The 15,211-nt window shown below is 36.7% G+C and overlaps 1 protein-coding gene across 5 annotated transcripts in view; it reads right to left on the bottom strand.

The window, feature by feature from the left end:
- The window catches only part of IKZF5 (IKAROS family zinc finger 5), a 282,876-nt gene that overhangs the window by 247,109 nt on the left and 20,556 nt on the right, over window positions 1-15,211 (bottom strand). Inside the window, exon 2 of one of the 5 annotated variants that reach the window (XM_044056027.1) lies at window positions 2,613-2,816. The exons of the other annotated variants lie outside the window; for them this stretch is intronic. The gene's annotated coding sequence lies outside the window, so the exon portion shown is untranslated. The remainder of the gene's footprint in view (window positions 1-2,612; window positions 2,817-15,211) is intronic. 5 annotated transcript variants of the gene reach the window in all.

Raw genomic sequence — 15,211 nt, 5'->3', positions numbered from 1 at the left:
ACATAGTAAACCTTAGGTTGACATACAATGTCAAATATGTTGTACTACAGACTGCTCTATTTCAGTACCCAGTATTTCACTGGTGTGATTTCAGCCCTGAAAGCAGAACCATAAAAAGACTTACACATAGTGGTGCAGCTATGCAATTAATAATTCAACTGAAGTGAAAAGGCAAATGTTTCAGCTGGAGTTGAGAAGCATATCAAAGGAACGAAAAAAAACAAAACAAAACACAGCAGGTCTTTTGACATATACAATATAAACCCATTTCACACTGTTTTATAAAAAAGTGTATCTGCCCATACGGTTCCTCTGAAAGAATTGAAGTGAAAACCTTTATAACTAATAAGTAAAATGTAAATGAAGACTTCAAGATCATAAGAAATGCAATGTTAATATATAAATATGTTTAAGTGACTTCTTGAAACATAATGAAAATACAGAATATTGTATAAAATGAATGTCTGTTTAGTCAACGTGATATTAAATCATTAAGTTTTAATGTGTGAGAATTCTGCCAGCAAGGCTTTTTAAAGAAAGAAAACATAACTTGGTATCTGCTGCCATCTAGTGTCAAGAGTTAAAACAGTAATATAATTGATTAATAAATAATGCTACTACCAAGAAATGAAACAATGACTCCTTTAAAAATTAATACAAGAATAGGTATGAGCTAGTGGCATCCAGGCAATGGTTAAAATCACAGTGTCACAAGGAAAACTCCAGTTCATTAGCAGCAACCTATATAAAACATAAGCAGTTGCATCAATACTATATAACAGTGAATCTGCTCAGTAAATGAAATAAATTTAAAGGTCTGTCATGCATACCTCTCAAACTCTCAGTGCAAGACATCTAGAGAAAGCCTAACAAAATGGGGGACAAAGGCTCAAATTTAAAAACTGTTCCTACAAACTTAAAAAGTTGCCAGAGCAACAAGGACAGTGTCAACATACATTTTCTGAAGAATATGAAAGCTGAAACTCAGATGTATTCTATCACCCGGTGATTTCACTCCTCAGATCATCTCAGTGATTTCTCAATAAACTACAAACCCCATGAGGAAAAGAGCAGAAACACTAGTCAAAAATCTGGGCACCCTGCGAAAATCCAGATAGTCGAGAGGCATGCTTTCATGTTTCAAACATCACTGTACATTCTGGGATATCCTTATCTTTTTGCTTTAATATTCTTAGGCATTTATTATATTTTATTATTTATTACACCTGATCATTCAAAATTCATCACAAAGTGGTTCGTCATTCGATGATTAACAGTGGAGTTTTCTTTTTTCTTTCTTCTTCTCTCTTCACCCTCTCCTCCCTCCTCCTTCCTTTTGCTGTTAACCCCTCCAACCGTATTACCTCAGTGTTTCTTACATTTCCATGGTATTGTGCGTTTCAATAAAGCACCCAGATTAGCCTGAAATGCTGTCATTTAGATAACAGAAAACAGGGTACCCATATGGTAAACAGTAGGCATAGATAAGATGTACATAGCTAGCCAAAATGTCTAAATACATAGCTAGCCAAAATGTCTAAATACTGCGATTCAGTTGCTGCACTGACAACCCCATTCAGGTACTGTTGTTTTGCTTAGCCCATAAATATTAGAAAAAGGAAGAAGGAAAATAAAAGGTTCCACAATTCCCAGGTTACTCCATTCATAAGCTGTTCAGACTACCCCAATTTAGCTATTGCTCTTTTGAATGTTCCAGGAAGTCACAAGGTAGAGCTAAGACTTCCACTATAGTTAAACGAAAGTAAACGCAGGAGTTTAAACAGCCAGGGAACTTTCACAATAGAACAGTAAAAATGACACTAGCTATACCCAGAAAACAAATCAATTATAGAGCGGTGCATGACCAAAATTTGCCACCATACCCTAATCAACTTGCAGAGATCCGTGGCAACAACCTCTGTGCCCAAAGAGGAAGAATCCCTCAAGAGACAAACAGAAGCTCGTAACCAGCAATTGTCTCAGAAAGCTAGCACAAATCGCAGACAGAGAAAAGAGCACCATCTCTGAGAATCCAAACAAAAACCACACAGAACAAAAGCAATACGTTTCTGTACAAACTGTCCATAGCCCTATCACGCATGTGCATCAAAATATCTGCACAGAGGATCTCGAAACATCTAGAAACAAAAAGTAAAGGCCAAAAGAGAGAAAAGAAAGAAAGGAGGAAACAGAGAAAAAAAAGCTTATTAGCATCTAAATAATTTCTTCAGTTCAGCACCTTTCCCCAGCAGTCTGCAACTTTTTCATGACCGCGATATATTCTAAATATGCAGGGATGTGATCTAAATATGCAATATACATTAAATCCATGTCATAGATTTCTCATAAATGGCACATTTACACATCCGAAGAGAAAAACACCACCTGTTTGACTATATTACATTAATCTATAATCACACTTTGTCACTTTTCTTTTTCCTCCCATCCGCAAACAAGCCCATCAAGGAAGTAAGAAGAATCCAAGTATTAATATAATTCCTTTATCTTAATACACTATTAAAAAAAAGGTAAAGAAAGCAAACAGCTCTATATGCAATGACTACTTGTGCTCTGTAAGAGCTTGCTAGGAGATCAAAATAGTAACAATTTACCTGATGTGATGGTGATGTAACAAAAAGTACACAAAGAGAAAAACATTTTTTACTGTTAAAAGATGTTGCAAGGCAAATGATGAAAGTAACATTTTTTAGAAGATGTGGTTTGGAGAACCTCCATTTTTTTCTTTTTCTTCGCATCTGACCAAGTGTCTTTTTCTGGTGACCTTTTAGACGTGGTAGGTAACCAATCCATATCATCTGAAAAGGAAATAATATAATTACTTTTGACGAGAGAGAGAGAGCTTCTTCCATAGTAGAAAAAAATCCTAATGCAAGAAAATAGCTGAAGTCTTACTTTTTTCAGGGAAGATGAGATGTGTTTGATGTTCTGTTTAAGGTGTTTTACTAATGGCCATGTTTTCTTCCTAAGTTTTACAGTTTTAGATGAATAGTCATTATCAAATCTGATGTTTGAATGATCACATTTTAAATCAGAGCTTTTGACCAAACAGTTTTTGATACCAGTTCTTTGTCTAGATAGGACAGAAATTTGACTAAAATAGATCTTGGTTTAGATGTTGCATTAATATTATCAGGTTTCCGAATCCTCTGTGAGCTCTTTCTATTCCAAAGGAAAAACTTTCCTGTAAGATAGGTACTTTAGGTATCCATGCTGATAGGAAGGAGACCATGTTATCAATCTCTGTTCTCTCTGGCAGACTAAAGATTCTTATGTTATTTCTTCTCTCTCTGTTCTCCAAGTCATCTAGTTTCTCTATTAACAAACAATGTTGATTTTTCTGAGATGACATTTGAGGTTCATTTTCTTTAAGTCTAGTATCAATGTCCGAAACAGCATTCTCAATGTCTGAGACTTTTGCTTGAAGTTGAAGAAATAAGGCCCAAATTTGTGCTGAGCTGGCAGTTAATGATAACACACATACTGAGCCTGTCAGTCAACAGGTTAGCTATGAAAACTTCATTCCCCTGTCCCTGCCATATGTACCCCACAAAATCCCTACCACCTGTCCCCTACCTTGCATCTCTAATGAAGAGGTCGTAAACACCCTCTTTAAAGGCCAAAAACACAGCATGTATGGGACCTAATAACATCCCATGCTGCATCCTACATGGGCTCCAACAACAGTTAGCAACACCATTAGCTACTCTTTTCAATCACAGTCGAAGCACCAATTTCGGCCCAACTGAAGGTAAAACAGCAACCATTATATTCCCTTGCACAAAGGTGGTGCTTACACTGACCCCGAGAACTACAGACCTATTAGCCTGACTAGCCTAATCTGCAAGGCCATGGAGCAAATCATCATGGACCTTATCAACAAAGATATAGGTAATCTCCAAACACTTGACCCACCTCGGTCTGGATTTGTCAAAGGGAGATCATGCCTGTTAAACCTGGTGGACTTCTTTGAGACAGTCACCAAGGCCCCGGACAAGGGGAAAATCTGTGCATACAGCCTACCTAGAATTAACAAAGGCTTCTGACACTATCCCCACTCAGGCATCATTGACAAACTCACCCAGCTAGGTATCAACCCTTGTATCATTAGATGGGTCGCTGACTGGCTCATTGATAAAAGACATACAGTCAAAAAGTACAGTTGTGTACACTTACCATAAATGTAGATGTTCGAGTGTATTCACTGTTGTAGTCATTACATTTGGGTAATCTGCTGGCAGGTTGCCCTCAATCGGCCTGATTAACAAAGTCTTGGGTCCTGTGTAGGTTGCTGTCCCTTCTTTCATGACGTCAGGTCGTCAGGGGTATAAAACATGCAGCCAACGCCATTACATCAGTTTTTCTTGCCCCAGATATCAGGTGCCCCCCAAATGGGGAGCAACATATATATATATATATATATATATATATATATATATATGACCCCTAACCGGGAAAAGCCGAAAGACACAAGACACAAACAATATAAATATATATATATATATATATATATATATATATATATAAAATGTGTGTGTGTGTATGTATATATAATTTAAAACACAAAAAATATACCTCCAAACAAAATCAAATACTCCAAAAAGGCTTTTAAGCTTAGTAAAAGAAAGGAGAGGTATAGCAAGAGAAAAACAGTTGGCTGGAGGGTGGGTAACCAGGACTGCAACAGTGAATACACTCGAACATCTACATTTATGGTATGTGTACACAACTGTACTACGTTCTTTGTGTTTCACTGTTGCAGTCATTACATTTGGGTAGAACCCAAAGCTATGGTTGGGAGGATGGATTTATACAGCATTAGGAGCAGCTATAAGGCCCTGCAGGACAGCACTGGCAAAGCCTGCTCTGGATTTAGAGAAGAGAGGCAAATGGTAATGTTTGGTGAACGTATGAACTGAGCTCCAGGTAGCAGTTTCTAGAATATCTCTGGTAGGAACCCCTCCGAGAAAGGCTGCAGAAGTAGATATAGCCCTGATGGAATGAGATCTGATCCCCTTGGGGATAGGTTTACCATGGTGCATATAGCAGAAACGAATACAATGGCATATCCATTTGGAAATGGTCTGCTTTGAAATAGCCTTTCCCTCTGCCCTGCAGCAAATGCCACCAATAGTTGTTCAGGTTTTTCTTAGAGATTTTGTCCTGTTTAAGTAGAATCTAAGTTGTCTGTGTACATCCAATGAATGCAGAATCTGCTCACCCTTGTTCTGTGGATTGGGAAAAAAAGTTGGAAGATGAATGGTCTGATTAAGAGCCACAATGGATACCACCTTAGGCATGAAAGATGGGTTGGTCTTGAGAGCCACCTTGTCCGGATGAAAAATAATGAAAGGCTCCACTGCCATAAGAGCCTGTAATTCTGAAATCCTTCTAGCTGAAGTGACTGCTAACAGGAAAGCTGTTTTCCAGGAGAGAAATTTTAGGTCCACAGTAGCAGTTGGCTCAAAAGGAGGGAGAATGAGTTTTGCCAAAACAAAATTGAGGTCCCATGCAGGAGTTGGCACTCTCCTGGGAGGTCTTAAATTTCTGGCCCCTCTGAAATACTGCTTTAGCAGAGGATGAGAGAAGAGGGGAGGTTCTGTGTTGTAATGAGCTGAAATGGCTGAGGCATGGATTTTTATGGAAGAAAAAGATAGGCCCTTGTGAAGCATCTCAGTTAAATATTGCAGAATCTGAGGAATATTGGGCATTGCTGTGCTTATTCCTTGTGATTGGTTCCAGGCACGGAAACGTTTCCATTTGTCAGCATAAGATTTTCTAGTACTAGGCCTTCTAGCCTCAAAAATGACATCCATCACAGGTTTGCTGAGGGATGCCAAGGATGAAATTAGTTGATTAGCCACGCTGCAAGATTCAAAGTTGGGAGCAGAGTGTGCAGAATTTGGTAGTTCTGCTGAGACTGTAGGTAAGATGTCTGAGGCAGGTGCCACGGAGGAAGGTGTGACACATTGCGCAGGAGTGGGTACCAGTGTTGGTGAGGCCAGTCTGGAGCAATCAGAATCATTTTTGTTTTGTCCTGTCTGACTTTTAATAGAACTTTGGAGAGCAGAGGCAGAGGTGGAAAAGCATAGACCGATAGGTTTTTCCAGCTGAATGATAGAGCATTCACTTTCCAAGCTTTTTTGTGATGAATTCTTGTGCAGAATTTGTCCAAATGATAGTTTTGGGGTGAGGCAAAAAGATCTATGTCTGGACTCCCTCTTTTGCGTGTCAACATGCTGAAAACTTGCGGTTCCAGTTTCCATTCGTGTGGGTCCATAAGATTTCTGTTTAGTTCGTCTGCCAGAATATTTAGCTTTCCTGGCAGGAATTGAGCTTGTAGTTGTATTTGGTAGGTCAAGCCCGTGTTCCACAACGCCATGGCTAGTCTGCAAAGGGGGTAGGAATGTATACTCCCCTGCTTGTTTATGTACCACATAACTGTGGTGTTGTCTGTCTTTATCATTAGTTGTCCTGGATGAAGGTAGTCCTTGAAGGCTGTCAGTGCATTCTGTACAGCTAGCATCTCTTTCAGATTGACATGTAGGTGCATTTGATTTGGGTTCCATTTGTCCTGAATGCACTTTCCTACCAGATGAACCCCCCCAAGCATAGTCTGATGCGTCTGTAGTTAGGGTTTGGACGGCAGGGGGTGGAGTGAATGGCAGTCCCTTGTTTTGGTGGCAGGCCTCTGCCCACCATAGGAACTCTAGTTGCAGGCAAGGAATGAGAGGAATCATTGTTTCCAGGCTGTGACAATGTTGACACCATAAACTTTTTAAGTACCACTGAAGTTTCCTCATATACAGTCTTGCATATGGAATTAGAAGAATGCAGGAGGCCATGAACCCCAAGGCTTGCAGAATTTGTCTTGCAGATAGCAGGGTTTTTGTGGCCACCTGTTTAAAGTAAGTCACCAAATGAATTTGCTTTTCTAACGTAAGGCAAGTCATCTGCGCAGTTGTATTCAAGCTTGCACCCAGGAATGTAATTTTTTGAGAGGGTACCAGTTGTGATTTCTTTTCGTTTATGGTATACCCTAGACAAGTTAGAACCCTTTTTACAAACGTCAGATGCTTTAGAAGAATGTCCTTATTTTCTGCCTGAATTAAACAATCGTCCAGGTATGGATATATTTGAATATTTCTTTGCCTGCAAAATGCAATTACTGGAGCCAAGCACTTTGTGAAGACCCTGGGCGCAGTAGATAAACCAAAGGGCAGTGCAGAAAACTGGTAATGCAAGTAGCCTGCTTTGAAGCGGAGGTATCTTCTGCAAGATTCCCTGATTGGGATATGCAGGTAAGCCTCTTTTAAGTCTAGAGTTACCAACCATGCATCTTTGCCTAGCATAGGTAGTAACTGTTGAAGAGTCAGCATCTAGAATTTTGGAATGTCCAGAAATGCGTTTAGAGTGGATACGTCCAGAATTGGATGCCATGACTTTTCTTTTCTGGGTACCAGGAAACGTCTTGAATAGAAACCTTGTCCCTTTTCCTCTTTTGGTACTGGTTGAATAGCCCCCATATTCATGAGGGACAGAACTTGTTTCTGGGCCTCTGCCCACTGATTTGGGTGCAGATCTGGCCATCCGTTTGGGATTGGCAAAGTGTGGAAATGAAATTCGTATCCCTAGGATACTATACTATATTTAAAACCCATTTGTTCTGGGTAATAAGTTGCCAGTGTCGTGCATGGAGTGCCAGTTTTCCCCCCAACAAAATGACTATATCCCCATAAACAAATATGAAGGTATGAATATTTATCTAAGGGATAATATAGAGTGGCACGTATAAATTGCAAATAACATTTATTTATTTGGGTGAAAAAATATATGTATGTTTGAGAAATGTGTATGAATATTTATCTAAGGGATAATATAGAGTGGCATGTATAAATTGCACATTTATAAATTTTTGGGTGAAAAAATTTATATATGTTTGAAAAATGTGTATTTACTTAGTGTTTAAGATCTCTAGCTGCTAGAAAGGGTCTCATAGACATTGGAGAGCAGATAAAGGTGGGGCTATAGTCATTTTAGATACATCCATGTATAAGGAAAAGATGTTAGATATATTAGCAGACAAAGAAGCATATTGTGAAATAGACCTAAAAAAATTAAACAAAATAGTCAACAATGTACAAGATGAATTATATGATATGTTTCTGTGTAATGTGATTGATTTTGATTTATACAAATATTTTTTGGTTGAACAACAGTTAGTACCCACCTTCAGAGGCCTACCCAAAGTTCATAAAGATATCATAAATCCACCCCTTAGGCCTATAGTGTCCAGCAAGGGATGGCTTACTGAAGCCATATCTATATATTTAGAAAAACAACTCAAGAAGGTAGTGGAAAAGACAACAACCATAGTTAAAGATACTGAACAATTCATTAGGAGCCTCTCGAAATATACCACATCTGAGAAAAATAGAGAAATTTGTTGTATGGTAACTCTAGATGCAAGTTCTCTCTTTACTTCGATTCCCAATGATACAGGGGTTGAGTATATGAGATTATTTCTAATAGAACATAATATACCAAGAGATCAAATAATCAAATGTGCTATGTTAATGGATATTGTCCTCAATAACAATGTTTTTGTCTATGATGATAGATATTTTTTACAAAAAAAAGGGAGTAGCCACGGGCACCCCATGTGCAAACTCGTATGCTAATATTGTAATGACATACTGGGAACACACATACATAAGAAGTGAATATGAAGGACATATTTTGTTATACAAACAATTTGTGGACGATGTTTTTTGTTGTGGAAAGGAGATGAAACTAGACTTTGTACATTCATTGAGTATATAAATGGGACTACAAATTTTTTTATCCTTGACAGGAAAATGGTCATCATCAAATATAGAGTTTTTAGATGTTTCCATCATCAAGGAAGATGACACCATACAGACGCAGCTATTTAGGAAAGAATGCAGAAAAAATTATATATTACATCGTACAAGCATGCATCCCCCTCACATTTACACCAATATAGTCAAGGGACAAGCCATAAGAGCATCTAGACTCACTAGTAAAGAATCTAGATTTCATGAAATGGTTGAGATTATGCATGGAAAATTCAAAGAAAGGGGCTATAGAGGAGAAGAAATAAAACATTTGTTCCATGATGATACTGTTAAGAACTTCCAAAGGTAAACCATACATACATCCTAAACATCAAGAGGCCAATACACTAAGGAATTGAGAAAAAACAATAGTTATGAACAAAGCAGCAATTTCATTTACAAATAATAATAATAATAAGATTAAGGAAATTTTTATTAATAATTGGAACATACTGACTGTAGATGAGAAATTGAGTGGTATTGTAGGTGACCATCCCAGATTCACTTATAGAAATATAAAATCTTTGAAACGCATGTTATGCTATGAAAATAATGAAAACAAAACAACTAGTTCCATTAGAAAAGGAACTTTTGCTTGCATGAGTTGCAATCAATGTTCCTTTATGTTGAATGGTTACAAATTTATACATCCAGATACTGGAAAACAATATGAATTCAGCATTTATGCCAATTGCAAAACACGTGATCTGATATAGCTTGCCACCTGCAGCAAATGTAATTCGTTTTATGTAGGTATGACTAATAGAACCTTAAGGGAACGAGTGAAGGAACACATATATGCAATTAATAAAGAGGATGACAACAATGCACTAGCAAAACATATTATAAACAAGGGTACCACACATGGCTTTAAATGTATGGTATTAGAACTGATACATAGAAATGCTAGGTTAGGTAACTACAAGAATTACACCAAACAAAGAGAAATGAGATGAATATTAAGACTACAGGCAGATAGAGGCTCGGGACTCAATGACAGGGTGTCTACGAGACCCTTTCTAGCAGCTAGAGATCTTAAACACTAAGTAAATACACATTTTTCAGACATATATTTTTCCACCCAAAAATATATAAATGTTATGTGCAATTTATACGTGCCACTCTATATTATTCCTTAGATAAATGTTCTTACCTTCATATTTGTTTATATTTCTATATATATACATGCATATTTTTAATTAATTATGATACAAAATGTAAATAGATGTTTTTTCCTGAAATTATTTATTTAAGAAATGTAATTTCAAGCATTCATAGGAAATCTATGTTTTTTATGCATGTTTTGAAATAGAAATATATTTTTTTTAATAGGAGTCATTTAGGAAGTTTCACTTATTTATATAGACATTTCTTATAGATATTGTTGTATGTTTCATATAGACTTTTATACATATATTTTATATTTAGATATTGATATTTACTATATATTACATACTTTTTTATATAATGGAAAAGTTTTACAAATCAAGAATGTATGACAAACCAAAGTAACTAGTTTTAATATGGCTTCTTTTATTTAATATTTATGAGACCTGAAACATGATTGGTCTGCCAATGAATTGTCATTGTATTTAAAGAGAATTAATGATTTCAACTGTTAACAGTCTGAAGAAGCATTCTATTCGAATGTGAAAGTGCTTACTGGATTTTCTCATTTGCTTGTTTTTATTACTCTGAATAAACGGTCGGTTTCTTAATGTCATGTTCGGCTGCCTCATTCAGTTTTGTTTTTTTAAATATACAGCCATAGTATGTAACAAACTAACAGGCCTACAGTTTAAACTACTCTGTTTAGAAACTTTATCATTACAGGGTAGGCAAATCTAGGCAATTTTCCATTCAGCAGGAGCTGAAGAGGTTATTATTTTTCACAGAACTGACAAATGTTAAGATTAATAAAGGGACACTCATTTACACAGTCAGTGTGTTTCACTGTAGCCCATTCCTTAAGTGAAACTCGTTTTTTTTTTTTTGTTTTAGGCAGCGCCGCACCATGTTTTCACTTATTTTCAGCAACCCTTCTTTATTTGTATTTATTGCAACTAGGTTTTTGTAAGTTGAGGATCCAAGTAATCTTCTTACTAACATTCTTCAAAAACAAAGCATTAGCCTCAGTTATTTCACTATGCACCACAAAACTGAAGTGTATTACTACAGTAATTAAATATGATGCAGGTAGAATGTGTAATGGCACTAGGAAAAATTAACACATCAGTATCGTTTTTTTTTGTTGTTGTTGTTAAAGGAAAGTAGAAACAGAATAAAATAAATGTGAACTATGAGAGTTTACTGGTTGATAAGTAACAATATTAAAGAGGTACTTGAGTATGTGAAGTAATGTTGCAAGATGTTATGACATCAGTGCAAGTCTGTGTTTAATAACAAAATGTTTTACTGTTGTCACAGAAAGGAGCAAAAAAAAAATTCAAACCTAGAATCGTATACAATGGTTTCTCTCCAGCACATCTGAAATTTTAACATTTTTAGTAAACAGCTTTCTTTTGTTTTTAGTGGTGCAGTACTGCTTCCAAAGCACATTATCTCTGCAAAAATATTACAGCTGGTTTTCAGACATAAAACACCATACTATTAACCATAATTTAAAAGACAGCAATTTTATATCCCTCGGGGAAAAACCTCCTTATTGATGTCTTTGTTAATACTTATATTACCAATCACAGTCTAATTCCCCCTTACATGTGCACCCTTTAAATTTCTTCTTTTAATTAAACACCTCAAAAAAGGTTTGCTATCATAACCCTACTATCAATTATTTTACAATGCATTCCTACCTCCCAGAATACCTGCGGAACAGGCAGAAATACCAATATCTGCTGTACAGTTCTCATTATCTACAAGAATGATCCTTTATTTTAACACTCTTCCTTGTCACCAATGCACTTATAGTCTTCATCCAATTAAGCACTTAATGGTGTTTTTACAGTTTCCACCATTAAGAAAAAACAATTTCACCTCCACTCCTACAGACATCCTTATTAGTCAATTGGTCTTTGAGAATTTGCATATCAGTTTAGTTAGACACTCATACCCACTCCATTGTTCATCAACCCTTGCGTAAATAACCTCTCATATTCCAGCCTATAATGCTCCCCTGCTCAGCTAACATCATCTCTCATCTTTCGTTATTATCTCAACAGGAGTGAAGACTCCATAGCTTTTATTTGCACTTTCCATAAATAGGCTTATCAGTCCCACTCCATGAAGCACAAGCCCAGTTAAAATTTCACCATATGTTTTCCATCCCTTGCAAAAGGGTTACCCATCAACTATCTCTTTCCACGTCTCCACATTTCATCCAAAGGGTCAAATGACTTGACCCTCCAACAATCACCCACTTTAACGTATCACTACACTTGGTCACTCAGTTCCTTTATACATGTTATTAGGACACTTGGCTGACTTCCGCGGTGGTGCAGCAGTAGCGTTGTTGCCTCACAGCAAGAGGTTCTCCCGTTCGATTCTCGGCTGGAGTACGGGGAGTGCCTTCTGTGTGGAGTCTGCATGCCCTCCCCGCGGTTGGGTGGGCGTTCGAAAGACATGCGTAAATGGGCGTGCCTTTGTTGAAGGTTGAACGTCGAGCTGGCACCTTGGCATTCGTAAAAATTTACTGCCAATCATTAGCGGACCGGAGTTCCGCTGTGGCGACCCTTAACCGGGAAAAGATGAAAGACAACATTTGGCTACTCAATTTTTTTTTTATACCTTCCTTTGTTTATCATTCCACCACTCATATCTTTGATACACTGCATTCCTTTAGCTAAATCTGGCTTTTACTTTTTTTTTTTTTCAAATTTTATGACCATCTTAATTATCTAGTGAGCAATCAATTGTAATACACTAACATTACGTTTTTCTGTATACTACTGCTAACACATCAGCAACCTTCAATAAACATTTAGATTTCATATACTCCACATTTCTTTCTTATCTAGTTGTTTCTTTCAATCTGACAACAGTAAACAAATATAAAATAAACAAACAAACAAAAACAAGAGGTCATGCCCAATTCATTCAAGAATCAAGAGCCGTAAATATCGCAGACTTTTTTTTTTTTGCTTCAGCATGAACACTGAATATCAGTTTCTATGTTTGCAGACTGCAGTGCTTCATGTTCTATTGTGGAAGAAGGAAGATTTCTATCAGTCACCATCTTTACTCAAGTTAAAAAATAAATAAATAAAAAAATAAGAGAGAGACACCAGTATTAGATGGTACAGTTCACTTACACAATTAACTGTGTTTAAGTGTTTCTAAAAGGTAGGTTCTGTTGGTATTGCAACACAGTTCCTTGACTGTAGAAATGAACTGCACCATCTAATGCTTATGCATTTTTTTTTCTTTCCAAATCTCCTGAGAAACAAAGCCTGCTGGGAGAGATTCTACCCATGTCACTGAGTCATGAAGGAAGCACACAGACAATTCAACCTTTTGGAATGGAACGTTCAAGTGTTGGGCATGCTGCAGATGCTGGAATATAAATGCTTAGCATATTAGCAGTATTTAGCCTCAACATCCCCATACAGAAAAACTGGTGGAACAACACTAAAGTCATTTAAAGAATGGCATTTAGAAAAGGTATGATTTTTTTCTAAATAATTTATCTGTATAACTGCAATAATCCACACCTAGTTGTGGATAATGATAGATTTACCCAGTGCTGGCATAGTTTGATCAGTCAGGTGTCACCCTTGCAATCAAATCATGTCAACCATGGGCAAACACAGCATTAACCACCAACAGTTGTGAATTATTGATAAATTGCTTACGGTACTTTAGGGAAAGCCAAATGGAAGCGGTGCCAAACATTAAAGAACTACTTGGTGTTAAACTTTCACATGCATTAAAACTACTCTTGCATCTAATGCTTGCTTGTGATTTACTGCAATACATTTCAGGGAAAAAAGCTTGTATTGCTACTAAAAAACATTTAAGACTACACATTAAAAACACCTTATTGGTGCATACATTCACCACAACAATCTGGAAATCCCAGAGACAGATAAAAAAAAATTATTTTGTTTCTTAGGCTGGACTCTTACAATTAAGAATGGTATCACAATACAGCAGTTAAGTTCAGTACCCACGGATGCATATTCCCATTATAAAAAAAGTTTTACTACATACAGTACAAGTTTGAGAGAAGAGGGCACATAATGCAAAAAAGAAAGGCATAATAAATCAATAACATACTGTGGAAAAGTTTCCGATCTGCACATGGCTTGAAAGGAAAGCACAGACTAACATTTCTCCAACTTAACAGCAGCAAAGCAAGGCTAATTGAACTAAATTGGAAGAAAACCTGGGAGAACAAAAACCGTGGGGGTACTTACCTTAAAATAGTGACAACAGGAACTTGAGAAAAATCAGCAAGACATGTAGCAGAACAACTGTGTTTCATCTTGAATGCTGAGAAAATTCTAAAGGCTTCGCTGCAGAAAGAATATGCAATGCAGTGGCAGTTATGAGACTAATGAAGTTACCGATGACATAATTTAGCACCACAAACAGCAGTGATCCTAAAAGAAACAAGGTAAAGTAGTGCTGAAAATAAACTGTGGGTAAAAAATAAGCAGCTGAAGCAAAATGTGCATTTAAAAAAAAAAAAGAAAAATAAAGAAGGAGGAGGATGCAGTCTTGAGAACAGACAATGACTCAATGCACACTGGTGCAGCACGTAAAGTAATGCACAACCATAATTGTTCCTGCATTTGGAACATCAGATTATTTATAAATACGAGGAACTGCAATGACACAATTGGCCACACAATGGACTTTGGGTGGGGGGGGGGGGGGGTTTACCGAAGTTTTGCAACTACTCTCACTGTAAATTTAAATGGAAAGGATTGCAAACACTCAAAGCAATAAATAAATACAAATTTGCAAAGCATCACAGAGCTGGCAATGTTGTAGTTATAAGAGAAAGGTAATCTGAGACTGACAAAAAGGAATAAGCTTATACAAGGAGGTTGGGTATTTTTAGAGTTAAAAATTATCAGTGTCGAGAGTTACTACAATATGAAGTTCATAGTCAGCAAAGAGAAACTGAATTTCGGAAGGGAAAGTACACACAAATATTGCAATTCACAAGAAGCCTGAGATGCACTTGAAAATAAAGTGATAAATGTACCAAATTAAATAAATATTTGGCTAATATAGAAAACACTAAGCAGGGCTAGAAATGTCAGCTTATAAGAGGAAAATGTGTAAATTATAATCTTTTAGAACACTTTCTCAAATGGTGAGGCCATCTTCTCATTTAAAATGCTGATGACTTTCAGACATTTTTTAAGACA

The sequence above is a fragment of the Protopterus annectens genome, chromosome 14.part0 (genome assembly GCF_019279795.1).
Source record: "Protopterus annectens isolate FY-2018-M chromosome 14.part0, PAN1.0, whole genome shotgun sequence".
Classification (NCBI taxonomy): domain Eukaryota; kingdom Metazoa; phylum Chordata; order Ceratodontiformes; family Protopteridae; genus Protopterus; species Protopterus annectens.
Note: the sequence above shows the minus strand (reverse complement) of the source record. Positions and strands in the feature narration are given on the sequence as shown.